The sequence below is a fragment of the Myiozetetes cayanensis genome, unplaced genomic scaffold, assembly GCF_022539395.1.
Source record: "Myiozetetes cayanensis isolate MyiCay16 unplaced genomic scaffold, myiCay2020 scf2-11, whole genome shotgun sequence".
In the NCBI taxonomy this organism is placed as follows: Eukaryota; Metazoa; Chordata; class Aves; order Passeriformes; family Tyrannidae; genus Myiozetetes; species Myiozetetes cayanensis.
In genome coordinates, this window is record NW_026087411.1 from 4,521,985 (window position 1) to 4,546,057 (window position 24,073).

Consider the following 24,073-nt stretch of genomic DNA (forward strand, 5'->3'; position numbering starts at 1 on the left):
TGGGGTGGGAGTAAGGAAAGAGAGAATCCCTCAAAAAGCTCTTGCTGATCCCCTAACAATTTATCTGCTTGGCTCCCAGCCTTGTGGCACTGTTAAGGATTGGAGCTCAGGGCAATCTGCCATGAGGAAAACATGCTGATGGACAAGTCCTGAAAATTCCTGTTTCCTGGATGGGAGTCGTAAATACAGAAGTCAGGGGTCCTCTCTCATCTCTCCATCTCCTTTCACTGTACGTCAGCCTGGGAAGATCCATGTAAAATGGCACATCAACATTTCCAAATGAGATACTTCAGGCAGCTAAGTCAGAGCTTCTCCTTGGTTTCCAAAAGAAAAGGTTTGAATTTTGTTCTGGGATTTCTGCTAGAAGAGAAGGAGGAACTGCTCTGATATTATCTGTGTTCATTTGAACTCAGGCTTCTACAGGTGTAGCTTCTCCATCCCTGACATGTAAAATCTGCATGCAGTGCTGCTTTTCCATCTCACACTTCCTTGCCTTCTGACAGAGCTGCCTCTGTGACTGAAGAGATGAGGATCACAGCAGCGTGGTCCCTGTGATAGTCCTAAATTCAGAAACAGCCATGTGGGCTTCAATTTGCAGGTAACTTGAGGCATTTGAGGGCCTCTATGGCCAAACTGGGACTGAAAGGCCCACGAGCACAGGTCTGGTGGTATCAACTCACCCCAAACCTGCACTGCAGGACTTAGGGGCCACACATGCCATCAGCAGCATGCTTAGATGGTGCATGCACCAGTATATGTTTGTTCCTGGCTCTGCTTGTGCCTGCTAACTCCTTTGCTCCACTCCTGCTGAAATTATCCTAGTTCTTTGGCCTTCCACATTTCCCTCTTGCAAGGAACACCCCTGGAGCCAAGCACCCATGGGTACGGTGGTCGTGACCCTTCTCTTAGCTCGTATCACCTCTTCATATCCTAGGGCTAGCAGAACACGGCTTTAATGCTGACCAGAATATTGCAGAAACCAGGACTAAGGATAGTCTGAATTGCCAAGCATTAATATTTGATGCATTTCAATATTTAAAGAGCTTGATAAGATAATTTAAGAAACAGTGTCGCTTTTCAAAATTATTTGTAGGCAACTTATAATGGAGCAAATCTGCTTGGAATGAACAATATTTTGGCTGGGATAGACATATGGTTCAGACAGCTGCATACATTTATTTAAAACTACAGAGAAATGACAATTTTGAAATTCTCTGCTAGAAACCTCAGGTCCCAATAGGCCAGGCCTCCAGCCAGAAGAAGAAAGCAGAGGATCCAGACAGTGTTTCAGCACTGGTTGGGCTCAACAATTTTGTTGAAAGTTTTGCCTTTGAAAAAAAAAAAAATAAAAGAGACAGAGGATTTCCCTGGAAGTTTTTTTTTTTCAGTGAAAATATTTGTGTTGTCATCTAAACCTTGAAAACCACAGCTGGAAAAAAATGAGCTGCTGGTTGCCAAGGAAGAAGAAAAAAATCCTGCTTTTTTTTTTTTTTTCCCCCCTTGATTTATTTGTTTTCCTGGAAATATCCTGGTGTGAGTGGCTGCAGTTTACACCTGATGAGGATCAGGCCCAGTGCCGATGACAGCAGCATCACTTGCTTGATAAAAGCCATCTGGGTCTGCACAGAGTGCAACTGTGGCAGTAGCTTCTCTCTTACATATCACATAGCTGCTGTGTGCCTGAAGCAGAGGGCAGGGAGACAATGGCACAATCCATGTGACATTAAAATGAGCTGCTTTATGTAACACAGTATGCATCAAAAGCACCCAACGCACCACGGAAACTATGTGAGGGAAGCCAAGAAACCTTGGTACAATAGCACAAACAGAGACAAACAGTCTGTAAAGGATGGCACACTTGGTTACCAGCGAGGGAACATTCTGCGTTAAACAGTACCTTTGTTTCTCATTTTCTCAACCTGATCATCGATGGAAATCTCCAAATATGCCATTAAAAAATGAGCCTGGGAGCAAAAGTTCATACCTGCAGTGGATCCTGGAAAACAGGAGTTGCTTGTTTCACAGCGTATAGGAATTTTCTCCAGCTGCCCGCCTGGGGGCCAGAGAGAATCACCACACTTTCTTTTCTTCTCTAATCACCACTGTGGTCTAAGCCACTTCTTCAACTCTTTCCTCTCTGCTGCCCGAACACCACCCTGTTCTGTCAAATAGAATCACAGTCATAGAATACGCTGAATTGGAAGGATCCATCAGGATCACAGAGTCCAGCTTGTGGCCCTGCACAGGACACCCCAAGAATCACACCATGTGACATTGTCCAAACATTTCTTGAACTCAGACAGGCTTGGTGCTACCCATTTCCCTGGGGAACCTGTTCCAGTGCTAAACCACCCCCTGGATGAAAAGCCTTTTCCTGGTATCTAACCTCCCTGTACTGTTTCCCCAAGTCTTATCACAGGTCACAAGAGCAAAGAGATCAGTACCTGCCCCTCTACTTCCCTCAGGAGGAAGTTGTAGGCTGCAGTGAAATCCCTGTCAATCTTCTCTTCCCTAGTCTGAACAAACCAACGACCTCAGCTGCTCTTCATAAGGCTTCCCCTCCAGACCCTTCACCACTGTTGTGGCCCTCCTTTGGGTGCTCTCTAATTAGCTTAATGTCTCACATTGTGGTGCCCAAAACTGCACACAGGTGAGGCCGCCCCAGTGCAGAGCAGAGTGGGACAATCCCCTCCCTTGATCAACTGGTGAAGCTTTGCCTGATGTCCCCCAGGACACAGTTGGCCCTCCTGGCTGCCAGGGCACTGCTGACTCATGTTCAACTTGCCATCGACCAGGACCCCCAGGTCCCTTCCCACAGTGCTGTTCTCCAGCATCTCATTCCCCAGTCTATACACATAACCAGCGTTGTCCCATCCCAGGGGCAGAATCCAGCACCTGCCCATGTTAAATTTCACACGATTGGTGACTGCCCAGCCCTCTAATTTGTCTAATTTGTACTAGTCTGTGTAATTGAAAAAATCATTCTCAACATGCAAAAGGGGAAAGTGGAAAGTTCTGTTCTGCATGGCTTTCCTGCAGGATTGCTAGCTTAGTCCAAACTACTGCCCCGGCCTACAAACCATGACTAGCTCATAGCCTCGGGCCTTTGCCAATCCTGCAATTCGGTTGCTTTATATAGGCAGTACATAAGGGCAGTGCAGGGAAAGAATCAGTCTTGCTGGTGTTTCCTATGGAAACCAACCCATTGCTTCACAGATGCTCAGGCCAGGTGCACTGGCAACTTGGAGGCTCAGCCTGCAAGCAGAATTGGGTATCTCATTTGATATCTTTCTGTTCTGGTTCATTCCTGTGCAAAACAGAAGTGATGAGACTTCATTTCCACTGTGGTGTCTCTTTGGAACGAGGGGCAACTTCTGTCTGTTACTGGAGGTGTGGAGGCACTTAGAACAGAAATGTCTGATTCTGCTGGGTTCTAGGTACAGCCATAATGCAGTTAGGGAAAGCAATTATTTTTCTCCCCAGTGAGGCAGGTGGTACAACTGCTATAGCAAAAAAAAAAAAAAAAAAAAAAAAGAAAGCAGAAGCAAAAAAAGAAAACAGGAGCAAACATGACAGAAGTGTAGTAACACAACAGTTGAAGGTTTCAAAATGTTCACTCTCTTTTGATGGGTGAAGGGAAGAGAGAAGCAGAAAGAATGGTGTTGCACACCTCCAACCACAGCAAACCACCTAGGAGTAGGCACCCAAAGGTAGGTCTAGTTCAACCATGAGTGACTGTCACTAGCAGAGCTCTGTCAGTTGTTCTGCAGCCAGAGGGGATTTTGGAGCCCTGAATGGTTGAATATTGTGAATTTCATAAATGTTTCTTCTCTACATTTCTCTTATGGCCTGATACACCTTTGTCTTGAATAAACAGGAGACCCCATCTTTTGACTTCTTTCCTTGCTGTGAAACCATGACCAGATTCACCCAATCCAGTGGACCTGTCATGATAAAAGCAGCACTTTATCTGAAAAAAGCTTGGTCACAAAATTTTATCTGAAGATGCCTGTTATCCCAGGAATGGCAGAGGTCATTTTTAGCCCTATGGAATAGGAAGCAGTTCCCATCCTGTGTCTCAGGGGCTCCCTTGCATCTGTAGTCATGTTGAGGCGATGGGATTTTGAGAACTTTTTTCCAGACTGTTTTCATCCCTGAGACCTTGTTGGTGTGATAACATAATTCAGCACTTCTGTGGAAATAGTGCTTTTGGAGACAAACATTGTAATCAGGATGAAGAGCCACTGATTTGTATCGCTGAAATTAAGGAGACTAAATTCAGCAAAATCGCTTTCACTGGGAAAATGTATTTTCATCCAAAGCCACCATTATCCACTAGCTCTATGCTAGCTTGACAAAGCCTGTCATGCTTGAAGTCAGAGGGGGTGGCACCACTGCACCACCCTCATACCTCACATTTTCCCAGTCTTACTTTCCTCAGTATGTCAGTGGCCTCCCTGTTATGCTGTTATCTGTCCAGACACTTGCAGCGAGCATCTTTGGCTCCTAGAGGTAAGGCAGTCCAGAAACAGAAAACCTGACCCGTGCCTGTGCTGGAAGAACTGGCAGCTTGCCACTTCTTACTGCAGCACCCCTCGTTCCAGATCCTGCTGCCTGCTGAAGAGATTCAGAGTTTCTCCCTAGTGTTATCAACCTTGTATGGTCCATAGATGTACCAGGGCTCTGAGTGACCTGCAGGGTAGGGAGAGAACCTAGGGGTAACACTCTTGATGCCCTTGAGACGAGAGGTACCTGTGCATATGCTCCATTGACTTGCTATCCAATCTCTTGTCTCCACCCAAAATACATTCTATTAACTCCTCAGTGGAGGAAAGGCTTTTCCTAAGGCAGCTGGAGTCCTTCTTCCATCTCTGACAGCCTCTCAGTGCCTGCCCCTCTCTGTTTATGGTGCCCAGTGTTTCCCAGCCTCGTGTGTTTGTAGGCAGGTATGCCTCACTATAGAATAGCAACCACGTCGGGAAAGCCACGTGCTCCTGCTCATCATTCCCTTGAACTCTCTGGCCTGCTCACTGCTCTACTGGCCCTTCCCCACATATCCCAGCATCCTGGGGATTTGAAGCCCCCTCCTTTCAGGGATGGGTAGTGGGAGACACCATTCCAGCTCTGTTCATCTACCTTTTACCTCAGTCAAAAAAATGCCCCAATTTAGTGCGCTGGGGACTTGAGGTCCATGCAGTGTTTGAGGACAAAGAGTAAAGCTGAAATCACCTGTTAAGGCTTTCTTTCGGAGGCTGCAAAGGTCTTCCAGGGGAAGTGGTTGCCTCTGTTTACCCTCTGGCAACTCTGTGCTTCAGACTCTCCTGGATATGTGTGAGCCTTGCTGAAGGCAGCAGCTACTGCTATGGGGGCTGAAAAATGACACCTCCCTGTTGCAAAAGTACAAACTGGTGTAGATAAATATTCAAATCCAAAGATAATGCAAAGCTGTAATGTCATAGAATCATGGAATCACAGAATTAACTGGGTTGGAAGAGACCTCCGAGATCATCAAGTCCAACCCTCGATCCAACCCCACTGTGATTACCAGATCATGGCACTCAGTGCCACATCCAGCCTCATCTTAAAAACCTCCAGGGACGGTGAATCCACCACCTCTCTGGGCAGGCCATTACAATGCCTGATCACTCTCTCTGTAAAGATCTTCTTTCTAATATCCAACCTAAACCTCCCCTGGCAGAGCTTAAGCCCATGCCCTCTTGTCCTGCTACTGATTGCCTGGGAGAAGAGACCGATCCCCACCTGGCTACAACCTCCTTTCAGGGAGTTGTAGAGAGTGATGAGGTCACCCCTGAGCCTCCTCTTCTCCAGACTAAACAACCCCAGCTCCCTCAGCCTTTCCTTGTAGGACTTGTGCTCAAGTCCCTTCACCAGCCTTGTTGCTCTTCTCTGGACCCGCACACAGTGTTAGTGTGACTAGAATTGGATAACTTGTGCATAAATAGGACTAAATATGAAAGAAAGATATCTATTTGCCCATAAACCTGTCAAGGGTGAAACATTTCAGAAGCATTTCATGACCTATAAAACTGAAATACAAAACCTAAAAGTATCACTTCCCACCAAAAAGCATGAAATGGCTCACACTGCCAATGCTGGGGCCATAAAGCTGGATGTGTGCAGCTCTGGGGCATCCCAAGCTTCTCTTTTCCTACCTTCAGCCTCTATGAGTGGCTTCCTTCTTTACCACGTCTCTGGAAAGAGAAAAGAAAGCAGAGGAGAAAACAGAATTTCTTACTTCTGGGTATTACTGCTTATACTCCACATATTGCCACTTAATGCTGTTAAAGCAGTTCATACAACACTGGACAGATTTAATATGCAATTAAAATAATTACTAGGTAATCATTAATAATTTCCTGCATGTTCTCAAGGGTCTAAAAGCCAGCTCCAGGCTGGCAGAGCAGCAGTCCTACATGGCATGTCCCATCAACTATTACATGTCCTAATTTTTTTCTCTTCCCAAGACTATTTGCCCAAAATAATACAATCACAGAAACATAGAATGGTTGGTGTTGGAAGGGACCTTAGAGGTCATCCAGTTCCAGCACCCCTGCCATGGGCAAGGACACCTTGCACTAGACCAGGTTTCTCAAAGCACTGTCCACCTCGGCAGGAACACTTCCAGGGATGGTGCATCCACAACTTCTGTCTAAAATTTCTTCCTTATACCTAATACAAATCTCCCCCCTCTTTGTTTCACTCTCAGAAGAGAGGTGATTTTGCCTGCTGCTTCTGTTTGTACTGTCACAAACATGCCCCAGACATGTTTTTTTTTTTCTGTTAGTTGATTAAATGGGTCCTCAGAAATTAAAGACCTGCCTGAACCTGGGTGAGGAAATAGGTCCCCCCACCAGCCATCATGAACCATGTATTTGTGTGTGGGGAAGATGTTACTCAAGACAGGACATTTCAGGAACTTCTCAGGCATCAGAGACAACTCTCATCTTCCCGCTACTGCTCAGCAGCAATGATGCCCAGAGGACCTTCAGCACGTGAAGCACATCACTGGTCTTCACCACTGCTCCCAACATCCCGGCTCTTCTTGAGGCACAGAGAAGGGGATGATGTCAGCAGCCAGAGGAATATAACAGTATATGCTAGGAAATTGTCTTTCCCCATGGTGGTGTTCAGACAGGGGCATGGAAGTCCAAGAGAGGCTGTGGGATCTTGCTGCTTGGAACCCTCAAACCTCAGCTGGACATGGCCCTGAGCAATCTCATCTGAGCCTTACCACGGTCCCTTCCCACCTCAATTATTCTGTAATTTGCTGTATTTCCAAGATCTAAAGTGTTTGATAGAGGAAGTTTTCAGGAACTGATAGCTGTTGATTACCCACCAGGAGGCCCTGAGGAGATAGCCAAGCACTTCTTTCATGGAAGTGGGCTGGCTCCAGATTTACTCCCAGACATCCTAACATACATGCACTGTGTTTTGTCTTCTGCTAATTAAATATTCAGGATTGGAAGGCAGTGGAGACAGAGACATATCACTTGATATTTCAGCTGTGATTATTACAAATTCTTTTATTTAAATCAATTTGGAATTTATTTTTCTTGCTTTTGAAGCTGTCTTTGGATAGTTTAATGACATTACTTCTAGTGACTGCAAAAATAAATATATGACAACTCTTATTTACCAATGTCTCATGTGTAAGGATATTTTCTAATGCATAATAATAAATACATCCTTGTTAAGAATATATGATGATCTATAAATCAAAATTTCCAAGGTCTTTGGTTAGTCTTTGTGAGCCATGTGAGGAAGACTGCTTTCAACCTGTCACAAGCAATTCGTGCTCTGGGCTCCAGTAGCAACCACTGGCACTGAGGTCACAAGTCAGTTTCTATTCCATCCCTTTTGTTTTCATTTCCCCATAACTTTCTGAGACATTCGTCTCTGGGGCTAAAATTTTCCATGCTGAGCCTCTGCCTGAGGAGGGTTTTAGATAGTTGTATTTTGGGAGGAAAGGCAGTAAGAGGCACTACTTTTCCCTCCCTCCTATGGCAAGGACAGTGGGATAACATTTGCAAAGTGGCATGAATGTTCTCCTTCTCTCAAAAGAGATGGATTGAATCCATAGCTGGAAGTAGCTGGCTGAGGCAGGCTTCCAAGCTCGCAAAAAAATATTGTATCAAGTGTGAAGTCAAAGGACTTGCATGGGAAATAGCTCAGTATAGCCCCAGACCAAAACTCCAATCCTGCACAGGCAAAGCCTATTCTCATTTATGGGTTGCTCTGCTCCCCAGGCATCATCCTCATGACTGGGATAGGGCAGGGGGTTGGGACATCTCCAAGAGAGCATAAAAATTTCAGAAAAATGTCTGGACCTCCCTGATACTAGTAAGTTTTCTGTTTTACCATAGATCATGAGTATCCATACCCTGTTCACAGCACTTGAAAAATCAGGCTAATTAGGCTTTTGGATCAATGAGTTCAAGTGTCCTGCTCTCTCCCTTCCTCTAGGTCTGTCATTTCCACTAATGAAGGTGATGCTAATTGACAAAAGCTCTTTGTAAAAGTTAGCCCTTGGTTTAGAAATGGCCCACCTAACCTCCCAAAAGCATTCACTTCTTCAAAACCATTTTAATTTTTTGTGGACTTTTTTGGCTTCTAAATTTATTTTTGTGCTCTACTCTGAAAAAAACGGGTTCAGTCTGGAAAACCCTGGCTGACGGAGGTGGCGTCTTTGCATATACTCTTGCTCTCTTCTGGCAAAGCAGTTGCAGTTTGATGTTTGTCTCTCTGCCTGTCTGCTCCCCACAATTAGCCCTGGTTAACAGTCCTGCTGTACCAGAGCCTCCTTGGTGTCACCTCCTGGCTTGGAGGAGATTAAATAGCTCAAGCAGCTGAGGATGCATAAATGTGTGCTGAAGAAGGAAAATGGAAAGTATTAGGTTTTATGGCTTATTAGGTACAGTGACATACTTGGGCTTATGTAAAAAAATCTAGAACAGCTGGCTTTTAGAAAATGGCAGTCATTTTAAGGCTACCTTTTTGCAGATTTCAGTAGCCTGTTTTAATTATTGATGGTCTGATGGCCATTTGTTACTCTGTTGTATAAGAATGAGGTTGTTTGTGCAGGTGGTCTCCTGGATATGCCAAAGGGAAAGTACTGTGGTGGTCCTGGTCCAATGGGTGCCACAGTGAGTAGTTTGACCACATATACAAAGTACATGGGATTCCTGAGTTACTCTATTTCTATCATTTATGGCTGCCTCTCGAGGGCAAGAACTTCAGATCCACTTGCAGCCCACTGCAATATGCACCTGATGATGAGCCTTCTCTTAGGGAGACCTCATGATTCAGCAGTGTGTAGGCACATAGGGTTAGAGGGCAGGTGTCAGAAAACCTCCAGTGATGACCAGCATGTTTATGGCCATGGGGTTGTCGTCCTTGAGTGATCACATAGCACATTTTCTTCTACAGCGTAAGGTTTGCCAGTTAATTAGATGTGGTATCTTCCCACATAGATTTAGTAAGATAATTTAAAAAAATCACATAAACCCTAAAGTTTTTTGCAATGGAGTTTTTTAGCTAAACTCTAGCCTTCATTCAAAGTGTAGCTAGGTCTTCTAGGTCAAATGTGCCTTTTCAAGACCATACAGTTATTCTTAACGATCAAGCTCTTAAGGTTGCTGCAAGTAGAGGATTCCAGTTTTAATATATCCAAATAATTTTATGTCTGTGCTTCCAGTGTATCTGGAAGTAGTGTCAGATTCTTAACTTTAACCCTATTGCAGAGCTAAACTGCAGCGTGATCCTGCTAAGGTTTCCTATCTGCCTGCAACTGAGTCAGCTGATGCTATGACAAGCATGGGACCAGCCAGTGTTCTGTTGGCATCAGCTGGGGTGTCTCTGCAGAATGAACATATGTTCTCCAGTGCAGCCCTTTCATTTGCTGTTCCCTTATAAACTTTTATGGTATGATTTTTTCCCCACTCCTATATTAAGAACTTCGATTTTTCTTAAAATTTTCCCTTCTCTGTGGGGGCAGGGAAGGGCAGATGCCGGGTGACAGAAGCTTTCATTGATTGAAATGATGAGATTTTCTCACCTAAGAATAAAGTTGGAATAAAGACACTAGTAACTCGAACAATGTTTTGAAAGATCTCAGTGATTGTCAAGTTGTTAAATTTGCTGTATGGTAAAGAGGGGGGAAAATTAGATGGAGTTACATTAGTCTGGTGAACAAATCTCTGAAGGCTGCAGAGTCCTCAGAAATGTTCAGCAAATTTGATGGTGGCAATGGGTGTTGCAGGGAAGTGGATCTGCCAAGCACATTAGTAATAAATCACGATAAAGAAAATAATTAGTGGGGACATAGAAATAAGAAATGAAGCTGTGTAGGAAAGCATATTAATAAATGCTTTACAAGGTAAAGGAGGAATAAATTCTTATTTTCTCCAGGGAGAGAACTTGCCTGTGGAATCTTTTCCATGGGATCTGGGAGAATATGGCAAGCTTGCTGCTGATACAGACCTATTCTGGGTGGTCCAAACTGACTTGGGAGCTTCAGAATGAATTTGCAAATAAAATTCCCTTTATTTAATTTCAAAAATTTATTTAATTTCAAAATTATATCTATGCGTGTGGGGGAGCCTTCAATACGCTTATATGTTGTTTATCTCTAAATTATCACGTACCATTTACAAAGAAGATCTGAGGATTTGAGAGACTGCCGATAACATTCTGAGAACATCAGTTTGCAGCTCAACGTAGTCAAAAAGGAAAATAGGGTGTAAGTAACCAGGGAAAACCAGACCACGTTGTTATCCTGCTGTATAAACACCACATGTGCATCAGACTTGCTCGTGGTGTGAAGCTTTGTGCACCCTGTCTCAGAGAATACCATGGAAGCTGTGAAGGGACAGGAAGAAGGAATCTGGGAATCAAGGTATGGGTGAATGTTTCTTAAGAAGAATTTAAATGTGAGTGGGAGGAAAACAACTGAAAGGGCTGTAATCAGGTCCTTCATATTCATGTATGAGTGAGAGTAGAGAAACAGTAGCTGATGCTTCTCATGACTGAAAAATGTTCAAAGATTGTTTAAAGGAATAATCAAAGAGACTAAAGAAAGGACTTGATTGCACGGATCCTTCATTGCATAGAAAAGCTGTGGAGCTCCCTGCCAGAAGATGCTGCACAAACTAAAAATCTAATTGAGAGAAAACTTAAAAATAATTAGAAAACTCTTCCATAGTTGGTTTGTCAAAGGTTGTTTACCAGGATAATAATTCCTATGGCCTACGCTGTCAGCTAATATGGCAAATGTGGGCAAATATGACAAGGAATAGGCATTTGTGTGGTGTCTCTCCTAGAATTTGTCCCCAACAGCATGTGATCACACACAGTGCAGACAGATGCTTAATGGGTCTGGTCTACCTATCTGCTGAAAGAATAATTTTTGCCCGTGTATTTTCCTTCCTGCCAATGAGTTTTAAGGCTGTTCACAGAGGGGCTGTGCCACTGGATGAATTTACAGAAATAAGCATGGAAAACTCTGGTTGGTCTCTCCATTTTAGTTCCCCCAAAGAATAATGACAATGTAGCATTCAAGGACAGGTGACAGTCAGATTTTGCAGTATACTTGAGACAATAAATCTGTTTTGTTTTACATAAGCTCAAGAGCCCAAGTACAAGGTGTCTTGCAGTCAATGTTTTCCATGTGCCTCAGAATGACTTGGAACAAGAATGTGAAATGTGATTTAACAGTTTTAATGCTTGTCCTCAAAAGTGGTGGCATTTCGTGGCATGGAATCCCATCCTGTATATTTTTTTTCTGAGCCTGGGTATCTTTTAAAGCGAAAGCACTTTTCACATTTTGAGTTACTCTAGCAGTGACTGCTTTCACTGCTAGAGTGAAAGTGTGAAAATTTCTTTTTATTTCTACCACTTGCCAACCCTGTTTTGGCTGCTGCAGCAAAGAGCTCTCTCCATGGGATGTGTTACTCAGAAATGATCCGTACTATTGCTGAGATTTGGGAAGTGCTTTGATTTGTTTCCTGAACTGCTTCACTTGCAAAGAAAACCTGGTGAGCATTTGCTATTTGATGGGGAGGGGAAAAAACCTTACAGTGTTTATTTTATCCCTTTGCTTGACATGGACAATTTTGCATTTGTATATTTATCAGACTTTTAAAAGCTGGTGTTTCTTGGTACAAGCTAAACTCCCATGGCTCAGCATCAGGTGAATATACGGGGGCCGCCTATTGAAGAATACATCTGGTCAAGGGAGCTCGGCTTGCAAACTGCAGATTGAGATGAAGGAGTTGCTGTATCATTCAGTGATAGCACCAGCTGCTTCAGAATGAAGACTGAGTTTGAAACTGTGGGAGCCAGCAACTTCTCCAGTCTGGGAGAAGCAAAGTTTGGGGGAGGGCTTTCAAAAAGATGGGGGCTTGTCTACCTCTGAAGGAAGCAATGGATGCGTTATTGGATTCAACAGCCTCTGAACAGCACAACATTGCTCTGTCAGGGAAGAGTTCATCCCTGTTTCTGGAACAAGACAGACAGTGACAGTGGCTTGTCCAAGCCTGGCCTGGCAATGAGCTCCTCTTTGTACTTCAGGCAGGGCAGTTAAGAGCCTTTTCTGTCCCATTTCCTCCTGTATGCTGTGTACTGGCTGCTGAGAAACACATCCATAGACATGTAAGCTGGATATTGCATGGTCAGTTAGGGTGGCAGGTAGCACGTCTTGTTTACTGATCATGAGCATGGATACTGGTGGCAGGGATAACAAATTCCTGGCAGATCCCCCGGGAAAGGAAGATCATACTGCACAGGGTGGAGATAGAGATGGGGGGATAGGCTGGGAAAGGTCTGGCTTTGAGGTGAAGGTGAGGAGAGAGCTGGGAAAACAGCATATAGGTAGATGAAGAGAGTGGGTTACCCAGGCTAGTTGGGAGGGAGGTTGGAATGGCTTGAGGAAAGAGGGTGAATCAAAGTATTATAGATACTTAGATAGATACATAGATACATAAATACTATCAAAGACAGAGATAAAATAAGAGGAAACAAGGCATGTGAGTCTGTGCCACTTCAAATGTGTTTTTTCTCCCCGTAAAACTTGAAAGGGAAGCCCTAATCCCTGTTTCAGTCTCTGGAGCCAAATGTCTATCACAGCTTTTGCTTGGCAAAATGGGAATAATATCACCTTGGTGGTGTGGTGAAGACAGGTGCATTTACGGGACAAAATAAATGTTGTATTTTAAAAAAATAATCTAATACACAGAGGAGGTCATGACTTAGTGATGGACAGAGTTGCAGATTCATTTCTGGGGCCTTTTTTATTTGTTCTTTGCAGTGGGAGGGATGCCAAGGGTCTAAGCTGTGTTGGAAATTTAACTTAGAGATGCTCTACATATAAGAAAGCTTTAACACTTTTAGAATATCTAAATATCTCTCATCTTCATGGTATAGTAATTTATTATCAAGTCTTGTGCCTGGGGAAAGAGGAACAAATTGTGCTGTTTCTGCTTTTCTGTTGATAGACTCTGATTTCTGTCTAGTAGCTGTTCCATATGGCTTATTACTTTTACTACTTCTTCATATTAATAACATCCTTTCCTTTCTGACATGTATTTCTTATGAGAACTATCAATTCCTCTTACCCTCATCAGTGAAGAAGTCTGGCAAACATGTTTATATGCTGGATCAGATGCCAGTTCTCCATAGCAAAATGAAACTAAAGTTACCACAGCTGGTGTCTAAATCTGCTGACACTGCACTCCCCTGGGAACAAACTGATTTACTCAGTCTGTACTGAATAAGTGAAGCAGAGAGGTGAGCCCAGGTCAGGAAATGGACAGGGCAGGACCAATCATGATGCTGTGTAGTAGTTAGAAAAAAGACTTTAAATGAGAGGGCAATCTCACTAGCACAAAGGAAAGGATTCCTCAGTTCCCCTTTGGAGTTAACAGATGAAATGTATCCAAGGACAAAGACCAGCATTCCAAGGCATATTTGGATTTTGGACTACCCTTACACTTTGTTAATGGTCTGGGCTCTTTCTAGCACTGAATTGTGAAATCTTTGCAGACATAATTCTCATAGACTTTCTTTACATGACAGCAATTATTGTGATTGATATGGGCAAATGTGAACTTGAAAGAGCAATAACGGGATAATACAGCTCGATACTAAAGCAAATGTATTTTGAAAATCAATTTTTGAAATGAAAATTGCAAGAAAAGTCATGCAAGTGTGTGTCTTTGAGCCTGACTCCCTCAGTTTTGTCTGGCTTTTTTCCTGCAAAACTTTTAGCAGTGACCTCAACCGCACTGATGTGGATTATTACTCCCTCAGAAGGCTGTGCTGTGACAAATGGGCTTACCTGCTTATACCAAAAGGCTGGATGTTAAGGTATATTTTGCTGTATAGCATCTTATTAGAGGAAGTGAAAATGTTCTGGAACATGCTTACAAGTATCAAGGGGAAAAAGTGAATCCATTACAGTTCACACATAAAAATTCACTAACATATTTGTTAACTGACTTGCACATTTGTGTAAGTGAAAGAGTAGAGAGAAGATACTATATAGAAAAGTAAAATGGGCAGAAATAGCTGGAACTGTGGGTCTGGCCCAGCAAACAAGTTTGCAAACACATTTTCCAAGTATTCACTTGGCACTCTAAACAAAATATGTGACCAGTTCTTTGTAAATCCTTGTTAGCAGGGAACTGATCTGTAGCAATATTCTCATTTATCACCAACCTCTCTCCAAACTTCATTACCTCTGAATGCTGGTCAACCTCACACTACTTTTCCTACAGGTCTGAGTTAAATGAGAAAGAACACAGTGATTTTAACTGATATTTGTGCAAGATGGAATCATCATTACAGGCTTGGTGAAAATCCCTTTTCCTAGAGTTTCTGAAAGCTCCTGCTGTACAGGCTGCACTCCCCTCTGCTGGAGGGAAGCTCGGCGGGCGAGTTGCCTTGGGCTGCCAGTGGAAGACAGAAGCCATGCTCTTTCTTCAGCCAGGGAGGTTTTCCTTCCACTGACTGATGAAAAGTTCAGTTGAGATGAAAGATGCTCTGTCCTGTCCCTGGCAATGTATAGGGATGGTTTAATGGCTGTATTTTGCTGGCATGGATTTCTTTGTCCTGTTCCTGTAAGATTTTTCTCTCTCAGATACTACACTTAAGCCTGATGCTTTGTCATGCTGCTGTCTCTGAACACAAGCATACATCTTCAGTGAGCTAGCTGGAGTATTTCCCAGGTCTATGCCTTCTGGTAAACTTACTAGATTTTTCTTGCTAGTATGTATTACTATAGCTTTATCCAAATCCTGGAAAGAAGGTTTCATATGATTTTCACCTCCTCAATGCATCTGGATATATTTAGAGATGCAGTGCTCCAGGATTTGAACTAGCACAAGTCAGTGATTTGAGAAGACAGAGGCATACACAGGAAATAGGAGCACTTCTTTCATTCTAAATTCTCAAGAAACTCATGTGTACTTCAGGAAAAAGTAACGTAATGTGGGCCACCAAAATTTACCCTGGTACCAAATACTGATCTTTCAACAGCTCTGTTTGACTCCAGCAAGACATACCAAGTAGTTTTGAAGGTGCCAAACACTGTAGATTTGCCTGTTTCTCTGACTGTAGTAACTAAAACTGCCAGGGTGCGGGGCAGGGAGGGACGTGGGTGGGGCCTGAGAGAAAAAAGAGGTCAGCATCAGTTTCTGTTGGCAAAAGGACATTTAGCCTGATGAAAGAGTGCATTAGTACCCACTGCTTTTTCGTGATAATACCTCTATCTAGTAAGGGTGGGGACCACTTTGCACAGCCTGTCTTTTCTGGTGCATCCAGGTTTCTAGGAGCATCCGTTGCAATTGCTGATTCATCATTCACTGTGTCCAGAGTTTCTGCTGCTGTGATTGCAGCTGATCACTGAATATCTGAGCATGGCTGAAATTCCTGAGCAGGGACTAATGCTAAAGGAGAAGAGGTTAAGTTGTGCCTTCTTGCATTAAAGGCAAGGGCCTGTAGGACAAAGGGGAATGGCTTTAAACTGGAAGAGGGTAGGTTTAGATTAGATGTTAGGAAGCAAATTCTTCATTGTGAGGGTGGTGAGGCACTGGCACAGGCTGCCCAGTGCAGCTGTTGATGCCCCATCCCTGCAAGTGTTCCTAGCCAGCTTGGATAGGTCTGTAAGCAACCTGGTCTAGTGCAAGGTGTTGCTGCCCATGGCAGGGGGTTTAGAATTAGACAGCCTTTAAGGTCCCTTCCAACCCAAACCTTTCTATGGTTCTGTTGTTCTATAAAGCTACACTTTCTCTTGATTAAGACCATAACGCTCTATTTCTTCCCTGTGGGATAAAAAGGGAAAGTCACAGTAGGACAAGTTTATTTGGGATTTGTCACTAGAAACAGGATAATGTGGCCTTAATGATCAGATTTCCTGCTTTTGTGTGGACAGTTCTAACCACTGAATTTATTTGAATGATGTTGTTTTTTAATTAATGGTATGCCAAATTCAGCAAAACAAACTGTTGTGGAATCTGTTGTCCTTGGATCACCCCTCTGAGTTCAGGTGTTAGAAAGGAAAGACAAAACAAATAGGAAAATAGTGTCTTTTCACAGAAGTGTCGTGTCCTAGCCTGACATTGAGACTTCTTGGAGCTTTCCTTAGTGCACAGCAAAAAACCTGTGGTATTGAAATAATTATTAAGGAATTTCCTTAACCCATGGTTTTTTTCTGGTGTTGGAAATTCACTCGGAATTCTCTTGGAATAGGGCCATTACTTTACTGAAAACACTTAGTCCTTAATATCCATTTCTATAATCCTAAATAATCTTAGAAATTGAGAAATGGGAGCATTATGTCACTAATTACATATGAATCAGCACTTTTTACCAGTCAGTGATTTACAGGCTGTGATTTACAAGAACCCTCTAATTCAGTCTTAGACGTTTCTTTTAAGTTCTGCTTTTAGGCAACAGAATGAAGGGACAGCTCTGCCTCCTCTCCCGTGGATCCGAGGGATCTCTGGATCTTCCTGCTAGCATCAAGATTTTCTTGGGAAGGACCTCAGATCCCTGGAGCAGCCTGGGACAAAGGTAAGATCCTGTTGCATTTTATAAATAAAGCATTCTGGCATTAATCCCAGAAAAGGAAGTAGTGTTGCCTAAAATTACCCCGAAGCATGATCAAAAGGACTTTCAGTTAATTGAATCTCTCAAAGCTGACTGTCAAGTCCTATCACCTGTCCAATTATGGGAAAAATAGTTAAAAGAGAACATGATACCACCCACTGGGGGCAGAAAATTTATTAAAGCATCTTAGGAAAACAGTAATGAGTGTAAAAATGGCTGAAATTATACAACCTGTCACAGGAAGATGTGAAACTGGTCACTACAAGTCACAGAAGCTGGATATCTTCCTGGAGGCTATTGGCAAATAGACTTTACTGGATTACCCCAGAAAGAAGGATATCGATACATACTAGTGCTGGTAGACACTTGTCCATCCACTGATGGCCAGAAGCCCATCCCTGCCACATCAATAAAGCAAGAGAAGTAGTGAAAGTTTTCTTAAACCACATTTTTCCTAGGTTTGGAATTCCTCTAGGAATGTCATCAGATAGGGGATCACATTTTATTGCAGCAGTGGTACACAAAGTCAGCAAGTTGCTAGGAATGGCTTGGGATCTGCATACATTCTATAGACCACAGTCAAGTGGTAAAGTTGGATGGATGAATTATACCGTTAAATTACAGATAAGTTAAGTTTGTCAGGAAACCTTAATGACATGGGTGCAAGTCCTACCTATTGCATTGCTGAGAACCCGGGTCCAACCTAGGAGAAGAGACAACTTGAGCCCTTACAAACTGGTAAGGTGTGGTAGGCCTTATCAAACTCTCCACATTCTGGGAAATACACGTCGTTAAAGGAAAAATCGGTATTAATAATTATTTGATAACTTTAAAATCTACCCTGCAGGAACTTGACATTTGTGGTGACATCTCAACTTGAGGGATTGGGTGCTCCAGCTCATCCGTTGCTGCCCAGCAATTGGGTCTATGTCAAGTGGTGGGACTCTGAACCTCTGCAAACAAAGTGAAAAAGACCTTTCCAGGTTTTGCTGACCACATTTACAGCAGTTAAGGCTGTGGACAAAGGACCTTGGATACATTGTTCTCAAATTAAGAAAGATCCATTTGATTGGAAAGCTGAACAGACTGGACCATTAAAATTGAAAATCAACAAGAACACAGAATGATAATTCTCACCTGAGCTATTTCCATTTTGGTAGCCTGTTACACTGCTCAAGGATGGAATCAGAATACCCACTTAATATTGATGCAAAGTATTTCCAACATTCTTACGAAAAACGGTTGCTGGATTTGTACTCAAATGCTAACCAGCAGTAATGAGGGCTGGCCTTTGATTGTTATCCTGATGAATGAAACAAGCCTCAGTGAGGTTTTCAAGCCCCAGAACCATATGGCATATACACTCTCAGGAACGCTGGCAATGACAGGATCTGATTAGTGGGGATGGACCAATAAAAGCTACATGCCCATAGCTCTAAGCAGCATAATCCCTAACCATGAAAACTATATAGTTCCCTACGTTGTTGTTAATGTCATAGGAGTAGCTAAAGGCTAAAAAATGTATTTTTCCTTCATATTGTGATAGAACTAAGTCCAGGACAAGACTAATTTTTACAGAATTTGTACAGGAACTGGTAAAAACACCCTTTAGAATGACTCCTCCACATGGTTCAGGATGGTATTGGATATGTGAAAATGAAGCATGGAAAGATTTGCCCCTTGATGAGGACAGAGCCTGTGCTCTTGGAGCCTTAGTCCCACATATAACGATACTCAATTGGATTAATGAACAAGGCAGGTTGGTAAGAACTCACATAAAGAGAATAAAAAGATATAATAATCCCCTTGTTGAACATCCCATGGTCGTTTTGTTAGATGGCTCGTTCCTTCTTTAGGAGTAAGTGAATTAGAAAAGGCAATTACTAATATCTCAGCCACTACTGAACAGATTGAAAATCAAATCTTAGATGCTATCACAGCCTTACGAGAAGTCCATGGTTTGTTTCATGTGGTTCTACAGAACAGAATGGTCTTTGATGTTTTGCTAGCCTCAGGAGGTGTTTGCACTGTTGTTAATACCAGTTGTTGTACTTAATGTGGATCAAAATGGAAGAATTTTGTCACGGATCTTGATGAAATTTGGAAACATACCCAAACCTTACATCAGGTACCCCTTGATAATATTTCTTTGGGATTTGAAAATATTTGGAACAAACTCACTTCATGGCTACCACACTGGAATTGGCTAAAACAACTGTTTGTGGTAATTGTAGTTATCATTTGCATTTGTATAATAGCTTGTATTACAATTCAGTGCTCTAGTTATTGGAGATGCTTATGGTTTAAAATATGCTATAAATACTGAGACTTTGGTTCTAATGATCAAGTCTCAAGAAAAAGGGGGCAGTGACATCAGGGTTTAGAGGTGTAGCAAGAACTGATAGTATTTACAACATAGAAACCATATCTAGCTGAGCCAAGTGATTTAAAGAAACAATGAGCAGGGAGGAACTGAGGCAATCAGCCAGGTAAAAACCAGTTACTCTGTAACCAGGTACATCGTCTTGAAGAAGTTCACAGGGTGGTCACTTAGAACTTTGGGGGCTCCAGACAGAGAAGACCACCGAGGTCTTCTCAGTGAAGACCCTCAGAGACCTTGTGAGGATATGCATACATGCTAATAAGTGTTGGGAAATGTAACAGGTAACAGGAATGCAGGGAATGCAAAATGAATAATCATGTCATGCTGACATATGAGCTGTAGTGAAGACACCTTGGTGTGCATTTTGGTGAAATGATGACTAGTGCACCTGGTGCAGATTAAAGAATACCTGATTTCTAAAACTCATAAATTTGAGTCTTAGAGGTTTCTATTAAGTGCTGGGTTTTGGCAACAATTAAACAAATGATCAAAAGTACAACTTTTCCAAAACAGTTAATCCCAAATAAATTCCCAGACTTCAAGCCTTGCTGCATAAAATGAGCACTTCTCTAATCTACTTGAAAATTGGAGCTTGTTCTCCATAAAGAAAAAAAGGACTTTCAAATAATCGAATCATCTGCATTGGTTTATTTAATTTCCCCTGTCATTTCAAAGGGCTCAAAGTAGGCTTGTGTTGTGAATTTTTTTTTGGCACTCTTGAGAGTTATTCTGGAAATACTTTACCTACCTATCAGTCTTATCTTTTTTTTATGGTATTTTGCAGGACATTTGCACATACTCTTCTCCAGCTCTTATGTACACCCCACAAAATTTCCCAGATCACGAATGTGGGACACAGTGGAGTGTCACGTACTCAAATTCCTGCATTCCTGCAGCCAATATAATTCTCTTGAATTTTGCCTAGGATCACTCAAGCAGTTCCCAAAATAAAATCACTAAAGATTTTTGAAAGCCTTTCCTCCTATGCAGGAAGCAGCCTGTTTCAAATAATCAGGTCTAGAAGAGAGCTTCAGATGTTGTACCAAAATATGAAAATGTGTCACCATCTGCAGTATCTGCACTTCAAATTCAGTATCTGTATGTCAGGAAGAACTAGTGTTAGTGTGGTAATAAGTTATCCAGTGGTGAATGAATGGTCCTTTGCTCCTGAGCCTTTTTCCTGATACTGCCTTGTAAAGGGTTACTTTGAAGAAGATGACAAATTGAATTAATCCTGTAAGGAAACCGCATTTTGAGTGATCATTCATTTATTAAAGCAGAGTCAGTGTTTAACATTTCTTCAACACAGTATTAGAAGGAAGTGAATGAATTATTAAATGAACTATCTTCAAAAGTTCCCTGAGGCTTATATCATCTTGCACTTACCAAAAGCATGATGCCTGCTGTGCTCAGATAATCCATTTACAAAGCTTTTAAATATATTTAAGGGTGAGCTTTGTTGGTTTCTTATTTCCAATTAAACAAAGCACTGACTTCTTTTAGAAAAGCCTTTAAGAAGCACAAAATCTCATTGTTTAAAATAATTTTGGAAACTTGTTCCCAATTCCTAACAGCCCTCTCTAGTCTCTGAACTACTGCATTGTTTTTTTCTTGTTTTCCTATAATGTCATTTTGAATTAACTTGGTTTATCTTGAGTTTGCCATCTCTGATTACCTCATGGTGTTCATGGTGTAGTAATAGCATACATAGAGATCCCGTGACTCAGGCTCTGCTGAAATTGCAGGTTGCTAGATGGTGTGTGGGGTGCAAAGGAAAGGCACTTTTGCCCTGCTTTATAGATTCCCAGCAGTGTTGGAGGGAAGGACTGTTGGAGATCCATAATCTGACCTCCTGTCACCAACACTAGATCAGGTTGGCTGCAACTTTGTCACAACTCGGCAATGAAGCATCCAGGGGTGGAGATTCTCCATATCCAGTCTTTCTGGTGACCCAGATCCCAGGGAAGACATTACCCTGAAGGCCCAGCCTGAACCTGCTGGGCTTCAACTTTGCACTGTTGCTCCCTGCTGTGTTGTATTCCAAGAGTGTGGCTCCTTGTGCTGTAACTGCCCTTTGTGTAGCTATTGGATGTCTCTTCTGCCTCTTCATGGGCTACTAAAGTGCAGCTTGCAATTCTTTTCCAAACCGTGTGCTGCTTGGCCACCACTATGGATAGAGTGCTGAGTGTTGCCTTCTCCAGAAGTTCTTATTCTTTTTCTGCAGCTATTGAATGGTGGAGAAATAGGGGAGAAAAAAGTGCTCCATATAAATGTATTTTTCAGTGCTTTTGGGTGCTGTTGTAATTTGATTCTTAAAGGACTAGAATTAATGAGTCCTTAAAGTGAATAGAAACAGAAATGTCTGTGGGAAAGTCTCCAACACCTCTGTTAATTCTGGAAACATCCATGATAGTGGGATGGATTCTCAGCTTTCCTCAGACTCTGGTTCTCCTTGTGAACACACAAGTTTGCCAGTCCTGCAGATGCTGTCAGGGAGGACTTTTCAAAACTCTGGGAGTGTTGTCACTGAAGTCACCAAAGATCTTGAGGTAAAAGTGCAAATAATAATAAAAAAAAGGATCTCCCCAAGGCTGGTGATAAAATCGATTTGCTGATGAGGAAAAGATGAGTCTTCCAATGCCACGATGATTACCTCGTCAGGGACCAAAAAAGGTGTCTGCACCTTCAGAGGAAGAAGGTGGAAAGAAGTGCATAGTAGACCATGTGGATGCCTTTGAATGTGTGAAAAGCCTCACCACATATGATACTACTTTCTCACATAAGGTTCCTGAGTGAATACGACGGGAACTGGAAGCCCTGTTCAAGCAGAAAAACCTGATGAGGAGGTGTAAAACATCACAGCCTGTTATACTCTGAGTGGACAAGCCCTTCAAATTGCCTTCCTCTTGGGATTCAGCAGATGTTGGTTGAATATGAAGTCATAGTACAATCTGTCCAGAACAAGTTTCAATGGTTTATTACCAATGTTTGTTTCTTCACTGAGCTTTCAGATATAAGATTTTGGCTTTGGTTGAGGACTTGATCTGCTTAGCTGGAAACCAGACCTTTTTTTGCAAAACACCACTTAACTGAAGACTCAATTTTTCAGTGCAAATCACTTAATAATTGACTGTGCCAAGGTAGGCACCTCTGATGTCCCACTATGCCTGTTTCATTTGTGACCCATGGTGTTCCTCAGTGGGCTGAATAGCTTCTGAGTCATTCACATCTACTTGAGCTTTGCAAAGTCAACTGGAAGTATCCACAGATATTTTGCAAATAAAAGACAGGTCTCACTCCAAAGACCAAAGACAATCTACAAACTCCCTACCAGCTTTGGGGTAGTCAGGAATGTTACTTGAAAGCTAAACAGCCACTGTTGCTGAAGATATGTTTATACCATTTTTGAGTTGTAATTTGAAAGTGTAATTGAGTTGCAATTTGGAAGTGTAAGGAAAACAGTGCTAACAGTGAAGCAGGGACAACAAAACTCTTCTGGCAACCAATTCCAAAAGTACCATTAATCTGAGCAGCAGGAGTGGTGAGGTAGACATTTTAAGTCTTCTGGCTTGGCACTTGGGAATGGAACATCCATACCCCAGTAGGAGAAATGAGTGCTGGGAGGCCTATTGATCAACAGTAATTTCTCAGTATGATCATCATCTGCATTGTCTGGAAAATGGGAGTGATATGCTGTTTCAAGTTCTCTTTTAAAAGCCATCAAAGCTGGTGTCCCTCAGGGGTTGTCAGAGGGTGAGGCACAGCAACGTTGATGTGAAATCAGGCATCAGGGCCCATGCACTTTTTTCTGTCCAGCACCACTTTTTTTCTTAACATCCCACGTTTCACACATTTTTCATCCTACTCATCATGTTCTGGATTTGCTCTTGTTCACCTAGATGTGCATCCTTACGGTTACTGCCCCTCCATCTCATTCTTGCTGTTGGTCTGACTTAAGTCCTGTCTTGCTAGTTTGACCTGTCCTAGATATGCTGTATAATAGGCAAAATCCCAGACTCTCTTGAAGGCAAATTGGCATTCTGTTGGCCTTAATGTTGTCAGAGTTTAACCTGTTTATCTCTGAGGGAAATTTCTCATTAAGTAGTCAGTGGGACCCAACTAATGCAAGAGAAGTATTGCTGGTCTCAAGTGGGAGTTGGGCTACAGACCTCCAGCAGTCTTTCACCACCTTGGACTGCAACTTGCTGCTGTAATAATGGAGTCCATCACAAGAAAAGCACAAGCTTTCTCTCTTTAGTCAGATGATCTACTCCTGATAGGTACTACAGTAAGTCTAGAGCCATACATTGCAAATGAGATCCTGTGACAACTCTATTTGCTCTGATGGAGAACTTTGCCACATTTGTAAATGCTAAAGGAAGCAGGGAAATGAACATATCTGTGCTGACTGAGACTGTTTTGAATTAACTTTCTTTTTCTTTCCCTGAGGCAAGGTCACATGAAGATATTGGAAAGTTTCAAGGCAAAGAAACTCAACACCTTAAACTTTGTATAAAATAGAGTTTTAGGTATAGGAAACCCTGGGATATTTGGCAGGATGGTTAA